Raw genomic sequence first — 26,703 nt, 5'->3', positions numbered from 1 at the left:
CTCTTTCTGAGCAAAGCTCAGAAATCATGAATATCCTGATATTTGGCATTTGATTATATAATTTATGTAATTCTATATAATTTTATATAATTTATATAAAAATTAGCCTGAATATTTTTCAAATTATATTTGAAAGAAACAAGGTGCAAAAGCTACTCTAGGACACATTTTAGTTTAATCAGTGTGAAGCTGTTATGTATTTAAATGCATGGTCTGCTTCTTCAGTAGTTTAATACGTAAAAATATGAGAAAAATATATAAAAATATAAAATTTTAAACGTGTTTTTTAACTGACTGATGACAATGTCATAAATCTATTTAGATATTGCACAGAGGTCAAAAGGACTTCAACACAATATTGTGAGGTTCTGAGATTTAAGGAAGGTAAATTTTCTAATTATAGTTTTTTTTAATTGAATCCAATCTAATTTTTCTGTAGAAAATGTTTTTCATACATTGAACTCTAAAATCATTATCATCCTTTGTAAAATACATAAAATTACTTATTTTTTCTTTTCGTATTCCTCAAGAATTAAAGCCAATTCAAAGATAGCATTTCACATAATTTTTAATATTTTAATGTATATTATATTTGATACTGTTTTAAATAAAAAACAAATTAAATGGCTTTGGTATCTATATTATAAATAATTAATAGAGATACTGTTGACTCCTAAATACTGTAAAGTCTTCATTTATATGAGGACACATAGTTTGGGGATATTTCCCCCTTGGGGAGGGTGGTTGCTGTTCATTTCAAATTAAGCTCTCTTAATCCATGTTTCAGAATGTATTTGTTCTCTCTTATAGTAAGAACAAGTTTCAGAGAAAATTTTGGGCTTTTCAGAAAAAGTTTAAATTTCAGAAAAGTTTAAATTTCTTTTTCCAGGAGATTTATGTTTTTTCCAGTGACTGTATTTTCTTGTTCTTCAATAAACAAAGGTAGCTATGAAGTTCTCCTTCATAATTAACCTTGTTATTTCTTTATCATATATTTCCATAGCTTCTTTCTTTCAAGTACATTTTCCAATGTATTTTTCTTATAATTCCGGTGAAGACACTACTCATTTGCTAGTTAGTACAAGTATAGTAGAAATAAATAGCTCTTTTATTCAAACAGTGCGAGTAGCAATTTAAGTTAGTAGAAAAGAATAAATGCAGTTCTAATATTACACCTAAATGCTTAGGAAAAAGAGAAGAGCAAAGGGATTTTGAGACACATAGAATTGGATTTCTAAAAACAAATTCTTTCATTCATATATTCATATAGCAAAGTCACAGACTATATGCTAGAAATTAACCTAGGCGCTTTATCCACCACTTTACTTTGAAGTCAATAGGATTATTTCCATTTTACGTTTGAGGAAAAGGCACCAGGATAAAGCCCGTTTCATGGTAACTAAATAGCTGAGCTTGCCTCCTGTCCTTGGGTTACTTTGTCAATTTTCTTTCTCCTTAACCATTAATATATTTTTCAGAAGGTCCCTGGAATAGTGGGAGGCCAGATTTTTTCTAGATTGGAACTCCAAATCGTTAAAGAGGTTATAAACTGCAATATAGTCCATAGATCCAAATACAGGACAAACTTAGGAAAGCGTTTGCCACAGTTACTGCTATTCAGGTACTTTTGAATCGCCTTAATAGACTAGAATTAGCTTTCATTATTCAAACACTGCACATATTACAATCATTCATTTATTGTGTCCTCTGACTCCAAATGCATGTTCCTTCTTAAAATATTCTGGATTTAGCAAAAAACATGAATCAACAACAAAAGAAGTTTTCTAATAGAATACCTTTAAAAATATTTTTTAAATAATCCTTAATCACAGAAATAAAAATGTTTCTATGATAACATATTCTATTTTTCAGATGAAACTGCCATAGTTTAAACCACCAAAAGTGGTTTTTTGGGGGGCTGTTAATTATGTGGGAAGCACAAATATTCCAGTGCTTTAATAATTGCTAAAATTAATATTATTTTACATGAATAACAGAATAAGTATTATATTTAAGCATTTTTTATTGTTTTATTTAAAGTGTTGATTATTTAGTCCTATTATCCTAAATGTCATAAGTTAGTTTTATGAGGAAGTATATTTTGTCTTTTCTCATTTTGTATTTCAAAATTATCTTGTCTTGAAATAATCAACTCTCTTATGAATGATTCATTTGAGTACATATTTACGTTCAAGGTACTTTACGGGATGGTATAGAAACCTAAAAAGAGGGTACATCATAAATTCTGACTTAAATAGCCATAATTTTAAGAACTAACTCATGAGTTTTTACTATTGTTCAAGATTCCCATAAACAATTAATATGCCTCATTGCATTTACTACCCCTGACAAGTCTATGAAGAGAGTACTCTTATTTTGATGCCCATTTGATGCCCATATAACTACATAGCGAGAACCCATTTTGTGCTTAATGCTCTTATGGATAAAACAAAACAAAGCAAACAAACAAAAACCAACAATAAGAGACTTGATCCGGCAGGTAAGAAGATTATAGTTCATTGGGGAAGATAACTAACATACATATACATGAAAAATCAGTAAGATTAATTCTAAAGAAATCCATAAGAAAAATATATTATAGTATAAAACAGGGTACCAAGTACATTCCTAAAATCTAGAAGTTTTCCTGTTAGGAGCACAATTACTGTTGCAAAGTTCTTATTTAGAAACATTCTAAGCTGATGGTTTTTCAGCTAAGCTTGAAAGTAGGGCAATATTTAAATTGATGGAAAGGAAAGAGAGTCTGACTCTGGATAGGAGATCAGAGTAATGGAAATGCAAATAGAGTTGAGGAATAAAGACTAAAAAATATGGTACAAGGAGCAGATGAAGAAAGATTTCCAGGAAGAAGGGGCCAATTTTGAGAAGAATGAGTAAGTTGGAGAAGACTGATTGCAATTAATAGAAACTGTGAAGCTCAGAAAAGGAGGGAAAGAAAAGGAAGGTAACGTAAGTAAAAAAATAAGAAGGTCATAGACAGTCCAGTTTAAGGTATAGTAATTTTGAAATAACACTGTGATATTCAAGAGGAGATGCCTACTCTCTTCAGCCATGGAATTTGAACATTTATTTTTCCCCATCTGAATAAAACAGAAGCTTAGAACAAAATGCCCTGGATATATTTAAGAAATCTGAAATACAAATATTCAGTCTAGGTCGGCATGAAGACTACAGTGTAATTTGCTATTAAAGAACAGTACTTAATATCTGTGAAATTGACTGCAGTCTTTTGTAATGATATATCATGCTGATTGCTGTTATTAAGAGTTATTTTACAAAAAAAATTCTTGAATATTTAAGATTTTCAGAATCTAAATGTTTTTAAATCTAAGGAAGATTATCTAAAAGATAATCTACCATGCATCTTTTTACTATCAACATTTTAAACCATGGGAATTATTAATATCTCATGTATTCAATAACTTTTTTATAAACCAATATCATTCAAGACATAGGCTGTTTATTATATTCCCAAACACCCTAATCAATATTAATTCTAAGGCCTTCTCATGCTCTTTTCCCCAAAAGATGGAAGTCTCATGAAACTTTAATAAATAACTTATTTCTAAACTCAGACCAAGTCCCAGTCCTTCCCTCTAATTTATTAGTGATTTTGTTCTTACCTATTGTATCAAACACCATTTCACCCTTATTTTTATACTGCCATTTCACTTATATTGCAAGCTCCTCAACCACGGGAATATGTTTTATGCATTTTTGCCTCTCTAGTGGGTGACTTAATCTTTTGGGGATCTTCACCCTTTGAAATCTAATGGATGCTAGGAGCTCATCTCCCAGAAAATGCATATGCAAACATACACACCACATTTTGCATATCATTTCAGGGAAAATATTCTGAAACCCTTGAAGCAATATGGATGCTGGGATAAAATACCCTGAATTAGTGGTTTAACATACATCCTTGGACAAGGTACGAATTCAATACATGCTTGTCAATGGATTAACTATAGGTACTCAAGTCATTTTTGAATTGTTTAATAAAACTAACTGGAACAGGTGCTCTGGGAGAAGGGGGACAGAAAATTGATAATGGTCCAAAGAGTGGAAAGAGTAGGGGATTTAGGAGAAAAGAAAAGCTTTGGCCTTAGGTATTAATCTAGCTACAACTATCTTTTTCTAGTAAAGATTTGTTACCAAGTATACATTTCTTATAGAAAAGCAGGCAGGAAAGCTGTGGATACAGGAAGCCTCAGAATATAAGATGCTTTAAAGAACCTTGTGCTCTAAAGTAAAAATAGAAGTGACAGTGAGCAGGAGGGATGAGGAGGATATGCCGAAATGCAAATCACACCCTTGGTTTCCTGATGAAGCATGACTCAGAAGCTCCCAAAGATATTAACCAATTACCAGGCAGAGGAATGTAAAACCGTGTAGAGTTCAGAAGCTAGTTAGAAAAAGTGATGTCTGAAGCATTTAAAAAAGTGAACAACTCCAACAAGATTATTAGGAATAGATATAATCATGACTTACTGAACTTTTCTGTATCAAGCGCCATACTAATCACTTTACATGCATTATCTCTCAGTAGGTTGAATGTGTTTCATTACCTTAGCAGATTAAATATGTTTCATTAAAGCTTAAAAAAATGGAGACAAGTTTATCCATTTACCCAGGGAATTGTACACAAGGATAGCCAGGAAAGGAAAAGTAAAATGGGAAATGAGCAATCTACTTACACCTACGTTACACAGTCAAATGTGCAGTCTTCTACATACAAGGGCAATACTTAACCCTCCCAAATCATAAAAGTTGGGGGGGAAAAGACCTGTTTAAAAAATGATTTAAAAAATACTTTTATATAAGGTTCTACTAATTTATACTTTTTATGACGACTACTAATGATACTAATTAACATCTCACTTTTCCCATGTAGTAAGTTTGATTGCTAACTACAATCTCAATGTAAATGCTCTCATAAGTTTTGGGGTATAAAACTTGAGCAATCCTCTTTGGAAATACAATTTAGCTAGTTTTAAATATTTCCATCTTGAAAAAGTAAGCATTCTTTCAATAAGCCAAGAATATCCCTTTTGAGTAACAGCCAGAACTCTCAAAGAAGCAGTAATAATCTATTTCTCCTAAAAAATATGTAGATACTGAAATTATATTTTTCCATTTTAGGAGAAAGCACATACTTCATTCAATCAGTAAATATTTATTGAATATTGACTATATGTAAGATATTTTTTGCGATATAAAGACAAGATATCCTCCCTACTCTCAAGGAGCTCGTGTTGTAATAGGGAAGTAAATGATATACACAAACAATGATCTTATTAGGTAGAAAGTACAAGTGTTATTGGATATTATCTTAATTCCACCAGCTGGCATTCTATCCTCCTGACTTGTGAGAATCCCGATTACATGACTAAATAGCACTTATAGATCATGAAATCTTATTGAATGACTTAACCTTATATAGCTTGTATCTGTTTATCAACCATGTCTTTTACTTAAATATCAATTTACTTTAGCAACAAATAATACACTGTCTTATACTTTTCACTGAAAGTATGTTATGGCTCTTTCTTAGCTCTTTCTGTAATATTCTCCTTGGAAAAACAAATTTTTTTTTTTTAAATAACCTACAATATCTGAATGCTTAGCTCATAGCAAATAATAGAAAAGTACTTGCTGACTGCGCACCTAAAACACCAGGAGTATGTACTGACTAAAATATAGATTATCACAGCTCTAAGGGTTACAACTATCTTTTAGTTCTTAAATTCTTGCTTTCTATTCAACTATGACAAGCAACATTTAAATGATCGTTAATTTTAGGAAATTACATAAAATGTTGTATAGCTTTCAAAATCAGCCTTCAGCTGAGTGGATATCATTTCGGATGTTGACATTGATATATTTTTGTTTAAAATGAAATTAAATGTAAAATACTGAAAAGCAAAAGCATTTTGTCTAAAAACAATTTTCTTGAAAAGCAATGCCGATCCAGGTATTTTATGGAGGATGGCTTTTAGAACCAATTTCACTCACTCTATATTCATGAACCCTTAATGCTTCTTTTTGGCTGATGTCTGAGAGTGCATTAGTAAGTCTTTCAAGCATAGAAAGAAAAGAGAAAAAATTGTCCTACTGCTTTCCCAGATGACTTGAAGTTAGCCCAACTTTTATCTGCTAGCTCCAAGACAATGCATTAGATGGCAAGGTAGCTGGGAAATGTATATATAAAATGCTAAAAAAATAAAATAAAATCAGTGTTATGATAAACTCTACTTTGTATGCTAGAAGTTAAATACGTTTTTTTTGAATAAACATTCTGTGGTAACATATTCCTGATCATTCCACTGCTCTCTTAATGTACTTAGTGGTCACGAAACCTACGAAATACAGTTTTGCTTCCAACATAAACCTACAAAGAGCAAACTTTTCCTTGTTTCCACCCTTGGCCCACTCAGTCTATTCTAGCGAGAACATTTTATTCAAAATGACCCTTTAGAACGTAAGTGGGAACGTGTTGCTCTTCTGCTCAAAACACTTCAATAGTTTCCCATCTCGTTCAGAATAAAAGCCAAAGACATCCCAGTGCCCTACACTACACGCACCCATCTTACCTCTCCAAAATAAGCTTCTGGTGCTTTCTCAGGCCACTCCATGGTCCACAATGGCCTCTTTGCTTTCGTCAAATCGTTAGGCATGTCCTACCTCTTACCAAAGCTCAATTTCACACCTCTTTGAGATCTGTGCTCAAATGTGACCTTCACTGATCACTCTTACTAAAAGTGCGTTCTACATCCATTCCCTGCCCCCCAACCCTGCACTCTCTATGTTATTTCCTTGTTTTTTTTTTTTTTTAATTTTGACTTTTTTTGATAGCACTTGCCAAGATACAACATACTACCAGCAAAGTCCCTCCCTTTTTTCCTCCCTCCCTTTCCCGTTTGTGCTTTCTTTCTTTTCTCCACTGACTTATTTTCTACTTCCTTTAAGGTAAGCTTCTTGAGGGCTGAAAACTATTGATAATGAGTAATTTTGAGCGAATGCTCAGGTTTTTTAATTAATTAAACAATAGATTGGCTCTAAAGCCAACTTCTTCTGCCCCCCCCCCAGGCCCCTGGACTGAGACCCAGTTGTGATACTTAACAGCTTTATGACAGCAAGCAAATAGCATCATTTCTCTGACTGTTAACTTTGTTTCCAAAAATAAGCATAATAATAGTACAAACATCACAGAGGGTTTGAGGTAGGATTAAATAAGTCATGCACAAAAATACTTAGGACAGCACATAATATGTAATTAAAGCTATCTACATGTAAACTGTTATTATTAAACAAATTTTGTAAATCCCCGTAAACTTAAGATTCTTCACACATCTTACATAGCCCATAATTTAATTTTTAAAAATTGGTCCTGTAGCTAAAAGGTGCAAGATTCTTAACAATTTTACATTGAAAAATACTTTAAAATCCTTAAGATTAACATATTGCAGCCTTGAACATTACACATATTAAATGTGATTATAGAATTTTATTTATAATTGTGTCTGAAAATATATAGGAAATCAAACATTAAAAATACTATAAAAGATTATGATCTCCAATGATAATTATTGAAGAAAATATTTTTAAAGAAAAGATTGTATTACCTGTTAGTTAACACAAGAATGAGATGAGAAAAGCATAATTTTATGAAAATGCTTAAATATGATCAAATCTGTAAAATAATTTAATATATCTGTGTATTGTCACAATCATCACAAATTATGCAAAAAAACCTTAAAATTATAAAACTAAATTATAATAACTTAAAAGTTAAAATAGACTGAATCACTTACAATTAACATATTTTATAGAATTATTTCATGTCATATTAACCAAAAGTAATAGATATAACTCTTCCTAATACATAAAATACATTATGTACATTACAGAATAATTGTAGTCTGAAATAAAAATATTTCCAATGTAAATAAAATCATCTAATAACTTAAAATGTGCAGAACATTGCATATATAATGGAACATTGATTTTAAATGCGATGTAAGCTCACATATGCACATAATATTTCTGTTAGAGGATATTAGAGGCTGTTAACAGTGATTGCCTGTGGGAAGACAACAAGGGGTCTGAAAGAACATTTGTTTTTTAACTTACATATTTTTGGATTATTTAAGTATTTTTAATATTGTAATGGAATACATTTTTATTCAAAAATCAAATTAAAATATTTCTTTAACAACATAGCTTTTCACAAGCAATAAGCCACACTTTTCTTAAAATGCCAGTTTCCAATATCGCATATTAAACATATATTGAAAATCTATACAGAAAGTACATCTTTTTCAGAAATAGAACACTTTGTCCTTTGAATGCAATAGAGATTTATGATATAATTAAGGAAACAGATAAAAACCAGAGAAGGAAGGAAAAAGGGGGAGAGGAGATGAAAGGGAAAAGATAAAGTAAAAGAATGATTGTTTCAGATACTAGTTATCACTGACCCAAATCCAAAATAGTGGTCTCATTAAAGTGGAATTGGGATCTATTATTACATAACATGTTTTTACTTTTAATTATCTCTCACAAAATGAACACTTAAATTAACACACATTCATTTGGAATTTAATAGTGAGCTAGCTGGCTGATTGATTCTAGGGAAGTAAAGACTGATAAAAGAAAGGAAGTTATATTTTGCCTTGTATGAAAATGAACTAAATCCAGTTCATGAAGACTCTTATCATCAAGCCCACACATAAAGTTACTATATTAGTTTGAAGAAAAATAGAAATGAGTGAGATCCAAATAAAAAAAATCAACAGAGTGATTCATCCAGCAGTATCCACCAAAGATTTTTTACTGCTTGTTTAGTAAGTGCTAAGGACTGCCAGGTCAGTCGACACTGAGGATATAATTGGAAACAATAAAGAAATGATTCCTGCACTCATGGGGCACTTAAGTTCAATCTGATTTTTTTGCAATGTGAAAATAAACATTAATTCTCCACTGCGATAATTTTATAATTTAATGCATTATTATTGGAAGCATAGAAATATACACATAAATCTCAGAGATTTTTTGACACAGTTATTCTCAAATTAGTAATCATTCATCAGAGATTTTTAAAAATCATATCAGGCTGTGTTTCTGTTACAGTCTCACTATTTTATCTTTAGCTAGAAGATTTTTTTTTCCCACTGCATTTTGTTCAGGTATTTTTTAAAATACATTTTCATACCCAGAGGATATAAGGTCACAGAGTGTTCCCATTACGAGGAAAGGAAACAAACAAACCAAAAAAAAATACCTGATGCCACGATTCTGAGAAAACACATTACCAAAATAATTGGTAAAGAATCCTAGGTTAATTTTTAGCAATATATAGTTAAAGCACTTCTCTACATCCCACTTAAGATTTCCTTCAGTTTAACCTCATCAGTATCCTCACTGGTAAGACATGAATTTATAAATAAATTTCTTCTCTCAAAGCAGTTAAGTATTCAACATCTTCAAACTGAAACTCTACTTAGGGTTTCCCAAAATATGAAAAAAGTTTCAATTACTGTTCAAATCCCTTTTTACCACACAGCGTTTGCTAATTTTTTGACAGTTCTTCAGTTGTTTTGAAAAATGACATATCTATACACTTATATCACTGAAAAATAAAACATGTACTCTCAGATATAAATTAAACAATTTGCTTTTAAATGGCCATCCCTATTACATTGCTGAATTTACAATGTTAGTGTCTGCCAATAGCAGATATATACCATGCTGCTCCAAGCACAGGGGGCAGATTGTGCCAGAGCTCAGAAGCAGGAAGAAGTTCGGAGTATTAAAACTTGAAAGAAGGCCAATGTGGCCAGAACATGAGAATGAGAGACTGATGAATAGGAGGAGTCAATATTGCATGGACTTGAGTGTCAAGTTGAGCATAGCAGAATTGAGAAGACAAGTTGGTGTGATTATGCTATGGCAGTGGAGATAAGAAGTGGACATATTTAAAAGATATTTGTGAGCTAAAAATGATCAAGACATCATATATTTTGGATATGAGGTGAAGCATGAGGGACATGTGAAAACAAAGACGACTCCCAGGTTTCTAGAAAACACAATTAGATACATGGTGGAATCATTCATTAGGACTAGAATCACTGGGGAAGGACTAGATTTGTTGGTGAAGAGAGTGAGTTCTGTTTTGGATGTGGGAAATTTGAGGTATCTTTAAGATATCCACATAGATTTATTAAGTTGGCAGTTGTATTACATGTTAGGATTCCTAGTTAGACATAAATGATTAAGTTCATTCTCCAAATTTGTCAGGAGTGCTGGTGTTCTTAATCAAATGCATATCCATTGTCTGAGATGCAGGTAAAGAGAAGATTTCATTAAAGAATGAATTAAGCATCTCTCATAATATAAAAGTCCCTCAGAGAGCAGCTGGTGCATCCACCCCTCTTTGGAGCCATCATTGTCTTGACTAATTGATCATTTTCACTCTCATGTGCTTTCAAAAAGCTTTGCACTTTCCTGTTGCGACTTAACAGATGATGCTTCAAGAACTTGGCAATATCCTCTCCTTCCAAGCCTGGAGTTGGGGTGGTGGTGGTGGTGGTGGTGGTGGTGGTGGTGTGCTATACTTCCTATGCCCTTGTAGTTACAGGCCATGTAGACTGGATCTGGCTTATGGTCTGTGACCAGAAATTATATATGTCTCTTATAGGGTCACAAAGTAATTAATTGCTAGTGAGAAAACTCCCAGTGCTTTCCTCTCTACTGCAATGAATCCTTAAACATTATGTTGAGATGACAATGGCATAAATCACTGAAGCCCTCATCAGTTTGGGTCCCTGAATGACTATGTAAATCAAAAGACCTCTCCACCCCTTTCCTCCATCCATATATACACACACACTGATCCACAAAGCTTATGTAGTATAAGAAAGAAGTAAGGCTTAGGTATGTAATCCCTGAGATTTTTGTACTGTTTGTTACCACAGCACATCCTACCATATATACCTTATTTCACAGCTCACATCTAAGTATATTATCATTACTTGTTTATGGTGTCTCTCTTAACTGAACTATACTTTATTCTTCTATAGTGGTTGATAATGTTTGAGAGTTTATACTCTTTAAATATTTTTGAGCATATTAATGAATGCCTGAAAAATTGAGGACATAACCTCCAACCTTTTCCACCATTATGAGAAAACTCATATGGATAGTAGGGAACCCAAAGGAGCATTTCTGTGCTCGGCCACTTATATGTCTAATGACCTTGCAGGAGAATGCCATGATTAATTACAGATGCTCACACATTAGCACAGTAGGGTATCACAGATATCATCTAGTAAAATCCCAACATCATGAAGTTAGTGCCAGGTTGACGGGTTTTGTGTTATTTGTTATTTAATTCAAACACAAAACCCTAAATACTTATGCTCCATCTTCACTGTCTGTTGGTTCCATAGACTAGTTCTCTACTCACTACTTTAAAGGAAGAAAAATCATCTATCATATCTTTGTATATTCCACTACTCTATAAGAAAGTTTACCCATAATCAAAAAAAGTACATTGTATAGACACCATTTCAACCAAAAGAAAGCATAATATCTTTTCACTGATAGCTATTAACTAATAGCTATTACCTGAATTCCTCAGAAGGTAGCAAACCAACATGGATCTGCCTGATGGAGAATAGCCAATAATACCACTAGTGCCAGATTCATTGTGGGCTTTAAGAAAATCATCAGTGTAAATTCATCCACAATCACCTATATGTGAATATAGAAAAAGCATTATAATTTTGGTATGGAAATTCTATTAAATTTCATGCATTTAAAGTATGATAATACCCTATATTCAAAATAAGCCACTGCAAGTTCCTATATATCCATTGAATTATACTTACATATGTTTAAACACGATTTTAAATGTACTATAATTCTTTAAAAACTGATAATACTTTTTAGGGAAGTGTTTATAAAACTACAGATTGTTACCCATTAGTAGGTTGTTACATTGACTTAGTTGGTCATAACCAGTATGTTGTAATAAATTAAAAAAGATAATTGGAAAAGAATTAGGATACAACACCGGTAAGAAACGTTCACAGAACTTTTGTGCATCTTGTGTGTATATGTGTTTATGTACTGAGTCTGGATATCATTAAAAAATATTAGAAAAATATAGATTTAGTGGATTCATTGACTCATTCAATAAACATTCTATAGAATGCTTTCTTCCTAATATCTGTGAGGTACTAGAGAATCAGAGATGATAAAAAATTTCATTGCAAAATCCTGAAAAGCTTGCATTTAGTAATCAGATATTAAAAATTCAAATACATTATAGACACAAAGATATAAGTATAAATGTATTAAAACATAAGACATTCAGGATAAAGAGCCTTGATTTCGCAGATAAGGAAAACATAGAGCATATCGCTTATTGAGCAGAATAGTCCATTATACTCTTGCTATGTTTACACATCGGTGATTTTGTGTGAATTTAGCAAAGAAAACTCCATTTTCAAAATATGTTTTAATCAGAGTATACTGTCTATAGGAGTGTTAGGGGGAAAAAGAAGGCCATTTAAGATTGACGCTTTAATTATTGCTTCATTATTGCTTCAGCGTATTGAGTGTTACTGCAGCCTCACACAAGATAATATGCCTGTGTAAGCACCTAGTTTACTATCATACAGTGACCTAGGTAGACTTTGGTTATTGAGTTCTTGAAACCAGGATATGAATCGAGAGAGAGGAAAAATAATTTCCGGTTAATGCTCTAAGATCTGTGTTGTCTAAATGATAATCGACACAAATGATTTGTTTCATTATGTTTCAGTGTTTATTTACTTTTGTTTCAAAATCTAAATTAGAGTTTGGTAGGATATTATCAAATATATACTCGAAAGGAAATTACAGTGGGAAAAAATCATTACTGTGATAAAAAGCCAAGATGTTCACTTAAATTCAGTGAAGTAATAATAAAATTGGAGGTAGGCTGTGTGTTCAACGCCTTTAGAAATAAGGGCAGAAGGGGAAAGGTTATTAAGATTTAACAAAGGGATACAATAAGTATTTATGGAATACATGCCATAAAAGAAAAGGAGTTACTCTTCTGAAGACGAAAATGGCGGATGAAAATATACACCTATATGACACCTGAGAATTCATTTTGAATGTCAGGGTAGAAATATGTATGTATTCAATGACTGTACCATAAAAAATAATGTAAGCATATGAACACAGTCTGGAAACATTATACAGAATTGAGACACCACATACTTGTATATTTAAATAATGTTCAGGTTATATTGTTTTGAAATTTTCCTTAATAATGCTTGTAGATTGTTTTTAATTAAAATATTGAAGCAGGGGTAAACTCATGAAACCAGTATTTTTACACTTCAGCTGCATTTGCCTTTTGTCTCTTCCATAATTACAGTGCCCCCCTTATCTACGGGGTATACATTCCAAGACCCCCAGTGGATGCCTGAAACCGTGGATATTGCCGAACCCTATATATACTTTTTTTTTCCCTATCCATACATACTTTTTCACTCAAGGTAAGCACTTTACAGCTTCTCTTTTGCATATCCAAATTGAGAGCATCACTGCTCTGTGCTTTGGGCCCATTATTAAGTAAAATAAGGGCAACTTGAACATAGGCACTGCAATGCCACAACAGTCAATCTGGTAACCTAAAGGGGTACTAAGGGGGATGCGGGACAAATAGACGATTCATATCCCAGGCAAGAGGGAGCAGGCGTGAGATTTCATCATGCTACTCAGAATGGCACACAATTTAAAACTGATGAGTTGTTTATTTCCAGAATGTTCCATTTAATATTTTTGGACTGTGGTTCATGATGGGAAACTGAAACCACAGAAAGCAAAACCATGATTAAAGGGGACTACTGTAGCCCAAACTTATTCTCACTGCAGAGCTTCCACACTGGGGGTTTCCTCTAGCGGCAATATTCTTCCCCTGATAGATACATAGCTGGCTGTTTCTCCTTTATGTCTAAATTTACATATTTTTCATTGACCAGAGTCCACAGGGCTACTTTGTTTTATTTATTAGGCTGTTTTTTAATTTACAGCATTTCTTACTATTTGACAACATCTTAGATTTTCGTTGTTGGTGTTGTTTTTAATTGTCTGTCTCCTACAATTGAATGCAAGCTCCTTTAAAGCAAAGTATTCGTCTGCTATGTTTGTTTCTGTATTCCCAGCATCCAAAACAGTGCCTGGCGTGTCATGGCACTTACTAAAGAAACACATTATTTCTAAAGAATTCCCTTTCAGTTTGAGGTACAGCAAAGAGAAAATGTGCAGTTTTTGTGCAAATTTATTCTGTGGCATCTGTAGCAATACATATGTAGTTAGAGCAATTATAAAGTAAACTTTAAAACTCCTTGAAGTAACATCACTGACGCAAAACGAACAAAAATATTAAGGACTGACATATACAAAGGTGGCCCAGGAAGTATCTTCAGCTGGCTACTCTCTGCTCTAGTGAGCTGAGAATCTAAACATCCTCAAACCTCTCTTCCCACTGAATTAAAAAAGAAGAAGCCAAAGCAATAAGGCAAGGACCCAACTAGAGCTCAATTACACTCAAATCAGTCCGCAGCCTCCGATATTCAGGCTTTTCATGCTGGTATAGTCATACTGCTTATTAAATTATTGAATATTTCCAAACCTGTTTGTAAACAGCCATTGCTTCAAGCCTTCTGAGGGCCACTTCTCTCCACATCCTCAACTACTATGGACCTTTCCCTAGAATTCCCTAGATCTTTCCCTGAACCATCAGTTAAGGGGTTAATGTCTGGGACACTAAGGGACCTGCTCCAGCATCAGAGCCAGCAAGCATCCTTTCTGGTGGGTCAATGCCCATACCTTATCAGCTAGTAGGCATGTGTTGCTTGTGTCTGCTCTAAATCTAATCATTTCCTTCTTGCAACAGCAGAACTCTTTCTACAGAGTTGAGTGATGCTATGTTCGACTCTCATATCCAGAGATTATACAAGGCCTGGCTTACAAAAATGTCATATTTCATAGCCTGCAACATAGTGACGGGTCCACGGCAAATGGCCTAAGTTGTTCCAATCAAGCTCGTCCTGGAAATTTTTGGAAAAAAAGACCACTTTACATGGTTTCTTATACAATCCTATAGTCACTGGAAACATTCTTAACCACAGTCAAGAAAAAATGTGACTCTAAATAATGCAAAGAAAAGTAGGATGGGTGGTGGGACGTAGGTGGGGGTGGGAAATGATATGCCTGGTTCTGATCACATGGCTTGATTTCCTGTTTCCGGCTATGACCAATGCAGGATATTTCTGAACTTTGTGGTAACCTGACCTCTAGAATCTCTTTTCTTTCACAAACCATTTTGAGTTAGGTGGCATTTTTATAATTGAAAGAATTCCTAACTAAAAAAAAAGGGGGGGGGGGAGCGGCCAAGGATGGTAGGCTCTGCTATTATTAACAGAGTCCCAGGCATCTTGCAAATGTTATTACATTCCCTTCTGGTGAAATCAGACTTTTAGTAGTAAAACATATTATTGACGCTCCCCATGCCAGAGTAGGTATTAATACCCAGGTCTATAAGACTTCAAGTTTCTTCCTTTGATCAGATTGCCATGATGGTCATTAAGTCAAACTATGAAGTGGATAAAGTTTGCTTATGACACGTCAATCTCTTTAGGTCACTTCTAACATTGTGCCGCCATCTGTTCCTCTTCTGCCAGTGAGGAACTAAATAGTTATATGATTAATTATGGCTGAGTATTGGCTTTGTAAATATAGACTGCCTGGATTTGAATCCACATCCTGCTACATAGTAGTTGTATAGTTGTGTGACAATTCCCTCATTTAAAAATTGCAACTCACACATTTTAGAATAGCTATTATCAACAAAGACAAGTAATAACAAGTGTTGGAGAGGTTGTGGAGAAAAAGGAACCCTCATACACTGCTGGTGGAAATGTAAATTGGTACAGCTAGTATGGAAAACAACATGGAGTTCACTCAAAAAAATTAAGAATGAAATTACTATATGATCCAGCAATCCCTCTTCTGGGTATCTACTCCCAAAATATGAAAACTTTTATCCATAAAGATATTTGTATTCTGATGTTCACTGTAGCTTTATTTACATTGGCCAAGACACGGAAACAACCCAAAGTGCCCTTCGATAGATGGTTGGATAAAGAAGATGTGATACATATATACAATGGAATATTACTCGGCCATAAGAAAAGATGAAATACTTCCACTTGCGACAACATGGATGGATGTTAAGATTATTATGCTAATCGAAATAAGTCAGACAAAACAAGTTGAGCACCATATGACTTCACTCATATGTGGCATATAAAACTGAACATAACAAATGAGCAAGACAAAAAAACAAAAACTCATAGATACAGACAACAGTTTAGTAGTTACCAGAGGGTAAGGGGGGATGGAGAGTGGTAGAAGAGGGTAAAAGGGGTCAAATACATGCTGATGGAAGGAGAACTGACTCTGGGTGGGGAACACACAATACAATATATAGATGATGTATTATAGAAATGTACATTTGAATCCTATATAATTTTACTAACTTAGGTCAATTTAATAAATTTAATAAAGATAAAAAATATAAATTAGCACCAATATTATATGGTTATTGGGAATATTAATGGAATGAAGCAAGCATGAAAAGTATACAGGAAAATGCCTGAGATGTAGTAAGAACACAATATGATTACCCTGTGTTTGTCCAAAAATCCCCATAATTACCTATTCTATGCGCTAATTAATCTTGCATTCTTTCTATAGGCCTTTCCCAATTAAAGCTTGTTTCCTTGTATCAGATCAGCTAGAAAGTCAATGATGTTAATCCATGTTGCAATGTGTATGGCTATTGACAGTCATTCCCAATTGTGTTTCAGTCCTAACACAAAGAATTGCCACTTGATGGACTTCACACATTATGGGTGAATAATAATTGGGGCTTGGATATATCCCCTGCTTAGCCCTTTCTCCCTTAGAATAGAAGAGGAAAAGCATCAAGAGCCTCAACAACTTCCATTAATGTTAGGTTCAGGAAAAGTGAGAAGTTATGTGTGTGAGTACCAATGAGAAAAATGAGAGATTCCATTGGAGAACTTGTGGTAAAGCTCCAACACACATTATTCCAATTGCATCTTTGTGTACTCAAGGAAGTGGCTTAGGACTACACAGTTTACAAATAAGGAAATCAATGAGAAGACATTCAATATCACAGTGATATAGCAATGACTGAAGGCCAACTGAGCCTAGTGACTCAAGCTTAGTGACTTCTCTTATAGATTAGAAAACTGTTCTGTGAACAATTTTAAAAAGACAAATATAATTTATTTCAAAGTTAGAGTAAAAGAAGTAATGACAGTATATTAAAATGTTCTTATCTTTTCAAGGAGAAGAATAAAGACTATATATCCGATATTCAGTGATGATGTTAGATTTTTGTTTTATTTTTGGTGAGAAATAGCTAACTAGTTTTTTATATATTGAGAGAATTAAAATATATGCTTCTTTTTCTTTATTAAATGCTGAGGCACTATGATTCTGTAGGTGAAAGTTATAAAAGGCTTCGTGAGTGTCTAGTTGCAGGCAGGTAACTTAACTGCTGAATCTCCTTTATTTCATCTATAAAATGGAGACTCTATCAAAATCAAATAAGACAATATAATTTAAAAAATACAGTGCTATACAACTGTCATGAGAACAATGATTTAATTATCATTGAATGAGTGAAATGGAAAAAAAAAAAAGAAAGGTGCCTCATAATACATGCCAATTTATTTGTCTTTTTATTTTTGGTCTTTTAAACATTATTGTTCTTTCTCTCTGCAATCAGGTTCGTTCTAGAAATTACCAGTAGGGCCAGTCTTTATATTTAAGAACTTAAACATTCAAATCATGGCAATTCCATTTAAATGTGCTAATTACATAAACAAATTGAGAGGCTGCTCCCTTATTTATCTATACATGTGCTTTATGAAGCTAACCAAAATGCACAAAAAAAACCTAAGAATTAAATTTCTTGGTTGTTGCCAAAATAATAATAATAATCCAGCTGGTAGAGAGAGATGAATAGTACAGGGTCTAGGGTTTCAAGTTCCCAGTTAATGGTGCTATAGGAAAATAATTCATTAAGATATTTAAAAAAAGAAAGAGAAAAAGGAAGAACGAATAAGGAGAAAGTAGGAAAGGAAGAAAATGAGAAAGGAAGAAATTCAAGGAAAGGAAGGGAATGCAAGAAAATTACTGTATTACTCTTTATCTGGAGAGGTGAACAAATCTCTTTATTCCAGCAGCGAGTAGTAATATGTGCAAGTCTGAAAGTCCAGAAGTCAAGAGAAGTCAATCTGTTGCCATGTATTCAATATATAAATGATGAAACAGATTCTCAAAGGCATAATGGAAATAAAGTCTACTCCACGTTTTCCTGAAGTAGTCAGCTCTCGCCTATCAATATTCATTTTGTGGTATGTAAGAGTGTATCTTTGATTCTCCCCCCCAAAAAAAATTTGAAAACTTGTATATCAAGTACTTTTTGGTTTTGGGTGCTCCCCACCTCCTTCCCACACACACACTATTTAACAGCAGGGCAGTTTCGGTTAATCTAGAAGTATGTTGGCTTTTTGTTGAAATGTCACTTCCTTGAATTACTAAACTCAGATGTATTTCAAGGTGATTGCTTGGCTTTTTAAATTTAACGTTATAATAAAACGACTAAAAATAGATACATTACTTGTAACATCATGTTGTTAACTAAGGTTTTAACAGAAGAATTTCCTGAACACAGACAGACAAAACTCAAGCACTTTTATGCATATAACGGTCTGGTTTATATATATATATATTTAAATATAAAATCTGTGGCCATGGATTCTGGACATTGATTAAAATAGGATGGTGATGTTATTCTATTTATAGAAGAGATTCTGGTGCTCTAGAAATATTCTCTAATGTCCACTGGTTCACTTTATGCATTCCTCAAATCTGATGAAAATGCTAGGGATTAGGCAGAAAGCCAGCCTTGTAAACCAGAATCTGGCAGGCATTCCAAGTCAGAAACAGATTCAGTGCTTTGCTACCTTGTCTTTCTCCTGAGAAATTGTGTCAACTTTTTCTTTTAGTAATCTCCCTAACTCAAAGCCTGATTGCTTAGAGGAGCTCAGCTAGGCCTTAGTAACCTGTTACATCACTGTCCTTGTTTCAAAGATCATTGAGTCATTTATCTAAAAAACATTTGGTGATTATTTTTTTCCTCGTAAGCAATTTGCATATGTCATACGTGGTGAATTAAGGACCTATCCATTGTTTATAGTACATAGAATAGTGGGGTGCAGTATATCACAAGGAAAAAAATACACTCAATTGGCTTCTCAAGGAGAGTTCAAAGACTTCTAAATTGACATTTTAGTGAGTGTAGCCTGCTGCTGTGATGCTATGTTGTTGTTTATACTTACAGTAACTCGCACATAAAATTATGTTTGCAAATAGGTTAGTAATCCATCCTAAAACTACTTTATGTGATGTTTCACAATAATATCCAGAGATTCCTTAGAAAAACAAACTGGTTCTCAATATCTGTGATTATGAGGATGTGGTATGTGAATGTTTAAGAGTCTTCATAACAAGACACAGATGGATTTGGGAAGTACTAAAGCCAATCCAAGGATTTGAAATTCTTTTTAGCAATTGTTTCATAAGGGGGAAGAGAGGTGGTAGATGAGGGTAAAGGGGATCAAATATATGGTGATGGAAGGAAAACTGACTCTGGGTGGTGAACACACAATGTGATTTATAGATGATGTAATATAGAATTGTACACCTGAAATCTATGTAACTTTACTAATAATTGTCACCCCAATAAGCTTTAATTAAAAAAAAAACACCAAAAACCAAAAAAACCCAATTGTTTCAGTTTTATCCACTGTTGTAAATTAGTAAAAAAAAGTTACACTGATTCATGGTTTAACAACCTCACCTTTGCTTGAATCACTGGTGAGTAATCAAAAGAAATTCCATGAAAGAAAGGCTATTTTATCAATTATCCTAAAACCTATATAAGATGCAGCATCACATTTTATATAAATATTAATACTAAGGTTGGTATAGCTGTGTATCTTTTGCCTGACTATTTTCTTGTGCTTTTGCCTTCTTGATGATGAAAATATCAACGTAGCAATTAGTAAATCCAATTATCTGGTTCCAAGCTAGAGTGAGGCCTGGGGTGACAAGTAAGGAGGCTAGTCCAGAAAGGAAATGGGCCTCAGGTCAAAACAGGCGGCTGTCCCCTGGAGGCCACACCCAGGCAACTATCACAAGATGTGTCCTGTGGGTTTGCCTGATTTCCCCTCTGTTCCCATGGGAATTTAAAGATGGTTATACTCCTGGAAGGTGTAGGAGGAGGACAAGAGATAAGTTCCCATGTAAGCAATTGCAGCATAAGAATGTTTATAAAAAAGAATATGTCACATTTAAACAACCCTTTGATTCTGTTTGTGTTTTAGTGCCTATGTGCATTTCATCTTTGATTAACTAGTTGAATTATTTAGAAAGAAAAAGAAAACATTTATCTATTGCAGGAAACAGCAAGCAACTCTTTTTACTTACATAATACCCTTTGGCAAAAATAATAGTTAATGATATGAACTCTAAGCCCATTAGAATTATAAGCAAAGCTACATTTCACAAATAGAGAAACAAGGTCACTGGGATCAAGTAAGACCATGTTTCAGTACCATACCTGGATTTGATTAACTGGATATTTCAACCAAAAAATTAATTCTTGACGGAGGCTCTTAGCTAAATGTCTCATTGACAGTATTTGCAGTTGCTGTAGCATGGTTGTAATTTGGTATGTGCAATGAAATGTTGTCTAACAGAGCTGTTAGGAAATTATATCTTGACCAAAAGTTTCACCAGATTCTTATACTAGCTGAAAAAAACAGCCCTTCTCCACTCTACATGGAAATTTTCCAGCTCCCATTTGGTATAAACAACTAAGGAGTAGAAGCATTTATTATCCTCATCTGCTTTACAATTTTCCAGAGCTGTTTAACAAAATAGCTCCCTATGTGTAATATTAATATGTTCAACATACTACATGTGAGACCTATATAGCAATGGCCAGTATTTTGTTCTTTGTACCCCCATAATAGCATTAACCAAAGAAGATGAACTTTGACTTCCTCTCACTTACATTACTGGTAAATTATGGAAACCAGGGTGCCACATCCCTTCCAAGCATTGAGTGTATTTGTAGAGACAAAACAAACCCAAGGAGAATCAAAACTAGTTCTAAACAGTTAGAACCTATGGTTTGACTAATATTAAAATTATGAAAATTGCATAAATTAAAAAAACTGCTTTGCATTTTTCAAAGATGTGGCAGAAAGTTCATTTCTAGCACTATCATAAATGTGCTATTTTTATTCTAAATTGGTTTGATTTGTTTTAGAACTTAAATATTGTTTTTAAATTAAGGAAAGGGATAGTTTAAAAGGAGGCTTCTTTGCAATAGGACCTCTAAAATTATGTTTAAATGTACAGAAATAGTATCTCTGGTACTTACTCTTTCTACAACATAGAAGTATTTCTCATTGTACATTTTAAAAGTTTTTTTTTTTATTTTTTAAATAAAACATTGAGGGTTAGAGTTTTATTCCTATATACTGGAAAGGACAGCATGCTGTCTTACTTGCAATAGATAGCATGAATGTATGTGCAATATATTTAAAAATATGTTTGTTTTCTATTACTAACACATATGAGTAGAACGACATTCATATGTCCTGCTACCAGTTATCTTATAGTCAATATATAAATAGCTCTTCAAGGCCCCTCTTAAAATGACAGAGAAGCTGACGGAAAATTGTTGTTTTCTTCATATCGGAAAGATTAAATTCCACTTTAAAAAATGGCCACACTTAAAGGAAAGATTTGAATCAAGTTTACAAAAATATTATGAAAAAAAATATTGATCATTCCTAGAGGAATTATTAAAGATACCAATCCACACCCTTACCAGAAAAAGCAATGATAATCTTATCATTCAATTATGTAAACTATTAAGAACAAGTATACCTTTACCCAAACTTTGAAAGAAACACTTGATAAAAGCCTTAAAAAGACAGAAACTTTATCACCCCATTATGTCCACATCATGTAAAAATAGGATTTCATCTTATTTGCTACCTGTATATAGAAGTGCCTTTTCCGGTACTGAGAAATTTTTTTCATCCATGATTCATATAAAAATCACTTCTTCCAAAGCCACAGAAGGGCTGTTCAAAGTGAAAGAACTAGACCCCTATTAATTTTGCCTCTGGGTATTCCTAGCCTTTCAACCAAAAAGCCATTAAAAGCATCCACAACACAATGTCATTTTCTTTGAATGGTACTTTTAAAAGGAGTACTACTCCCTAGTTTCAGAAGATTATACGTTATTTTCCATTAGTTTCTAATCATTTCAGAAAATTTTCATAATTTTAATATACATAAATATATGTACACACATATGCATATATATCCTTGAATACTAGTTGAAAAAATAACTTATTTATTTAGACTTCCACATACTTTATCCTTTTTTAAATACTTTGGTCAATTTTAATGGAAAACAAACTCAGCTAGAAAGCTTCTCTTCTATTGTAAAATTTTGATACAGATATATTTATGACAGGAAAATCACTTAAAAAAATTTAAATCACAAGTGGATTAGATATTTTATTTAGAAAGCATTACTTTTTTTTAGCTAAACATTTGTAAGACCCACACAATAATGCCAATGGCATAAAGCCTAACTTTAGTCTTGGTTTTCTAAAATATTAGACCAAATTTGCTCTATTATGTAATCAAACTGTTTTATTTTTGCTTTCTCTCCCCCAAATTATTTAATCATTTCCATTAGGAAAAGAAATATTATGTTCCAATTTGGAATTAATGACATCTCTTCCTGGCCGTTGCACAAACTGGAAACCATAACAGCTATAAGTATTACAGGCTAATATAAATGTCTGTCTTAAGTGTGAGTTCTTTAAGATTAGATGGCTCCAAAAACCTGCTTTGGGGATTCACTCTAAATTGATTAAAATACTGACCTCAGATGAATTGATATTATGTCCATGTATCATTAGGGTAACGGTAAGTTCAAATTACATTTCTAACACACTCTTGTATTTATTTATCAATCTTTCCAGTTCATTTTGCAAATATAATTAGAGAAGCTACTATATTTCTAGTTTTATTTTAAGTTAGCACCAAGTCTAATATACAAATCCTATAATCTAAATACCATGTTATCAATTTTTGTATTTCTTAATTAGAACTATCTGATAATTTGACCAGAGAAATAACTAATACTCTCCATTATGAAATGGAGTTTTAAAACTACTCTGCAACAACTCTCCATTATGTAGTATTTCATGGAATTAGTATGTTAGGACTTGTCCTGTATTTTAGCAACCTTTACTTCTGATAAAAAATATGTTAAGTCTAATTGCCATATTTGTCCTGTAACATTAATAAGATTTACAAAGCTATGCTTTTAAATGGATAAAACATGAAGATTGTATGAAATTGTTTATACCAGAACATTCTATGTGATGACAGTAATAAGTCTCTCCTCAAGCCACTCACTATTGGGACTATTGGAATTAGTTCTGACTTCTAGTATATATACAGACTTAATTTTTCAGAAGTAGGTGAAAAACTAAATACATACATATCTTTTACATGTCATTGCTGTATTAACATTTGTAAAGAGTCATGAAAATAAATGTCACAAACCAAGAAGCCTAAACTTTTACGTTCCTAAGACAGTGGAGAAATACGCAAACAAAATCTTATTTTGTTCACATGGAACACACTTGATTTCCTTTTTGTACATCTTTTCATGTCTAAACTTGTTAATTCAGTTGTATACACATGAGGCAATTAAGCAATTGTCCTTTTGTCCTTGGAATGAAAAGGTGGCACCTCTAAAAATTAGAGTTAGCTGTCAACAGAGATACTACATTAAAAGGAAAAAAGAAAGAACATTAAATGTCAAAGCTCTAGAAAGATCTTGCTTTTTGTGACTCTCGGTAATTCTACTTAGAAAGAAATAAGTGCATCAAATGGAAAATGGTTGAGAAAATAATATTCATTACATTGATGGTAAATGAAACTAGCTCTTCTCTAAGTTGGTGTATAAAACTGATGTGCTAGGATTATGGTGAAAAAATACTTTCTGGCGTGCATAGATTAGTTGAGGAAGACTAGGAAGAGTTGAGAAAGAAGATTCCCTTTTCTTATCCCAAGTGGACAGGTTAGAAAAAAATGTAAGAGTTTGGCATTTCCCCTGGTAAATCAAGGAAAGAATTTATCTGGACATACTAGCATCTTCCAGCTTCCCTACACTCATGTAGGACCCACTTGGAATTGCTTCCCCATTAGATTCAACTAGGCACTTCTCTCTACTTCCTCCCATCTGACAGTAATCACTTAGATACCTCTGATGCATAATAGGAAAGGAAAGCTTATATCATTGATGATGGAATTGGAAATTGCTTGCAGCTGCCGTCAAGCCTCTGTCCCACAAGTATTTGTACTTGACCTATTATACAGTCAGTCAGGGTACATAGTTGTTTTGCTATCTTTCTCTTTCTTGAGAACAAAAACATTTCCCCTTTAAGATTTTTAAAATTTGAGGTTATCTTCCTACCATGACTTTCTAAAACTTTGTTCCAGTACAAGAGAATTATTGGCTAACTGAGCTTCCATATGCCTTCTAAATAAAGCATGTAAACATGATGTTTATACAGTTTCAATCTATTAAATATTCTTATTAACAGAAAATAAGGCAAGACGTGAATTTGATATCCAGGGCAATAAAATGGCAAATAGATAGTAGATAGATAGAATGAAATGACAATGTGTACACAAAAGTAGCTTTAGCACAAAAGTTAAATGGTTGCTGTATTTCACCAAGGGGTTAATATTACAGAAAGTGAAAATCAACATGTCCACAAAGCTAACTAAATTAGCTTTCTTAAAGTAGAAATCCAAGCCTCCTCATAATCCTGGTGTCACTTACAAATGTTTGAAACTTTACATTTCACTTTTTTTTTGCCCCCCCAACACAAGGCCATACCAGAGAACCTCAGGAAAGTAATAATCTGTTTTTAATTTTTTTCTTTACTCGAGAAACACCTCAAAGTTCAGATATTACCAATGAAGGTCAATACCAAATAGTCAGCCCCACAGGACAGATGGACACAGGGAAAGTCAGATGGTTGACACTTAAAAACAACAGCAGTTAAGCAGTTGAATGTGGGTTGGATCAGTGGTTTATTTTTGTTCCATTGGAACGAATCGAGCGAGAGACATAGCCTCTTGCAAGGAGATGAAGTCAAACTTGATGCTTCCCCTCTCTGACAGCCCAGGCTGGATGGCTTATCTACTTGCTTCTTTGGGTTCAACTGCTTTCTGTACTCTAATTTTCACAGCGGTTGTATTCTATCTTGTTTTTCTTCTCCCCCGGGCAAAAAGAATTCTTTCTTCCTTCACCACCCCTTTCTTTCCTCTGAGGAAAGGCAATCCTCTCCAGGAGGAGCAAGAAACCCTGTGCGTGCTTAGGATGGGAGAAGGGTGGAGATGAAAGAGATTGAGGAAGGTGTGGAGGGAGGTGAGAGATTGAGACTGGAGTGGGGGATAAAGGAGGGAGAACGAGGGAAAGAAAGACGGAGCAAGAAGATGGGGGATGCCCACCATCAACTCCAGGCTCTAAATCACCGGCACTGTGCAAAGTGCTTTTCCAGGAGATGCACATGTGGTCTCATTATATTTCTCACAATAGGCCACCCGGGGCTCCCTCCCCAGGTCTCAGTCTCCCACCACCAAAACCCATGTGTACCGAGAACACAATCTTGCAGACAGATTCAAACAAATAGGCACCACCTAGGTGGCCCCGCCGCCAGTCCCGCGGTCTTACCTGGAGGGAAGACTAGGAGGAGGTGCTGGTCTCTGTCCCCACTGCTTTCCCCGGCGGACCCGTGCAAGGCACACACGTCTGCTCGCTGCCTGTGTTCTTGGAGGGGCAGCCTGTAACACAAAAGGGGTGTGTGGGTGTGGGTGTGTGGGAGGTTTTCCAGGGCCACCAGCTGGTCCCAGCTGGCCGCCCCCACCCTACACACACCCCTTCGGGGCGCTGAGCCCCCCTCTCCGCTGAGGACCACCCTGGGGGGTTTGCCCGGTGCAGCCTCAAGTTGCTGTCTCTGCTAAGTAGTGCTGCTGCCGCCGCTGCAGGAGGAAGTGGAAAGACACTGGGGGCAGCACTCGGTCTAGAGCATCCCCACACTGCAGCTTCTCCAGGAATCCCCTCCAGTGAGGAGGCGGCCGCCCATCATCTCCCAGCCCCGGCCACCTGATTGGTTCCACCTCCGGTACGCTCTGCCGAGGAGCCAATCCAGGCGCACTAATAATAGGTGGATCCGCTCAGCCAAGATCGCCCTTCCCAGTTCTGGTAGTGTCTCTCCATCCCCACAGCGGACAGGGACCTGAAGAGGGGGTTGGGGGAGGGCTAACGGGAGGGGAGTGAACAGGAGGGGGACAGAGCCCAAGGAGGACGCAATCAGGGCATCCGATATACCCTTTGGGGTAGGA

The 26,703-nt window shown here is 34.3% G+C and overlaps 1 protein-coding gene across 2 annotated transcripts in view; it reads right to left on the bottom strand.

The window, feature by feature from the left end:
• The window catches only part of SYT1 (synaptotagmin 1), a 517,982-nt gene extending 491,559 nt beyond the window's left edge, over positions 1–26,423 (bottom strand). For both annotated transcript variants that reach the window (XM_033117597.1, XM_033117598.1), the window contains exon 1: positions 26,033–26,423. The gene's annotated coding sequence lies outside the window, so the exon portion shown is untranslated. The remainder of the gene's footprint in view (positions 1–26,032) is intronic.
• Positions 26,424–26,703: the final 280 nt, after the last annotated feature.

The sequence above is a fragment of the Rhinolophus ferrumequinum genome, chromosome 10 (genome assembly GCF_004115265.2).
Source record: "Rhinolophus ferrumequinum isolate MPI-CBG mRhiFer1 chromosome 10, mRhiFer1_v1.p, whole genome shotgun sequence".
NCBI classification, from domain to species: domain Eukaryota; kingdom Metazoa; phylum Chordata; class Mammalia; order Chiroptera; family Rhinolophidae; genus Rhinolophus; species Rhinolophus ferrumequinum.
The sequence above is the reverse complement of the archived record's forward strand: the minus strand, read 5'-3'. Positions and strand labels throughout refer to the sequence as shown.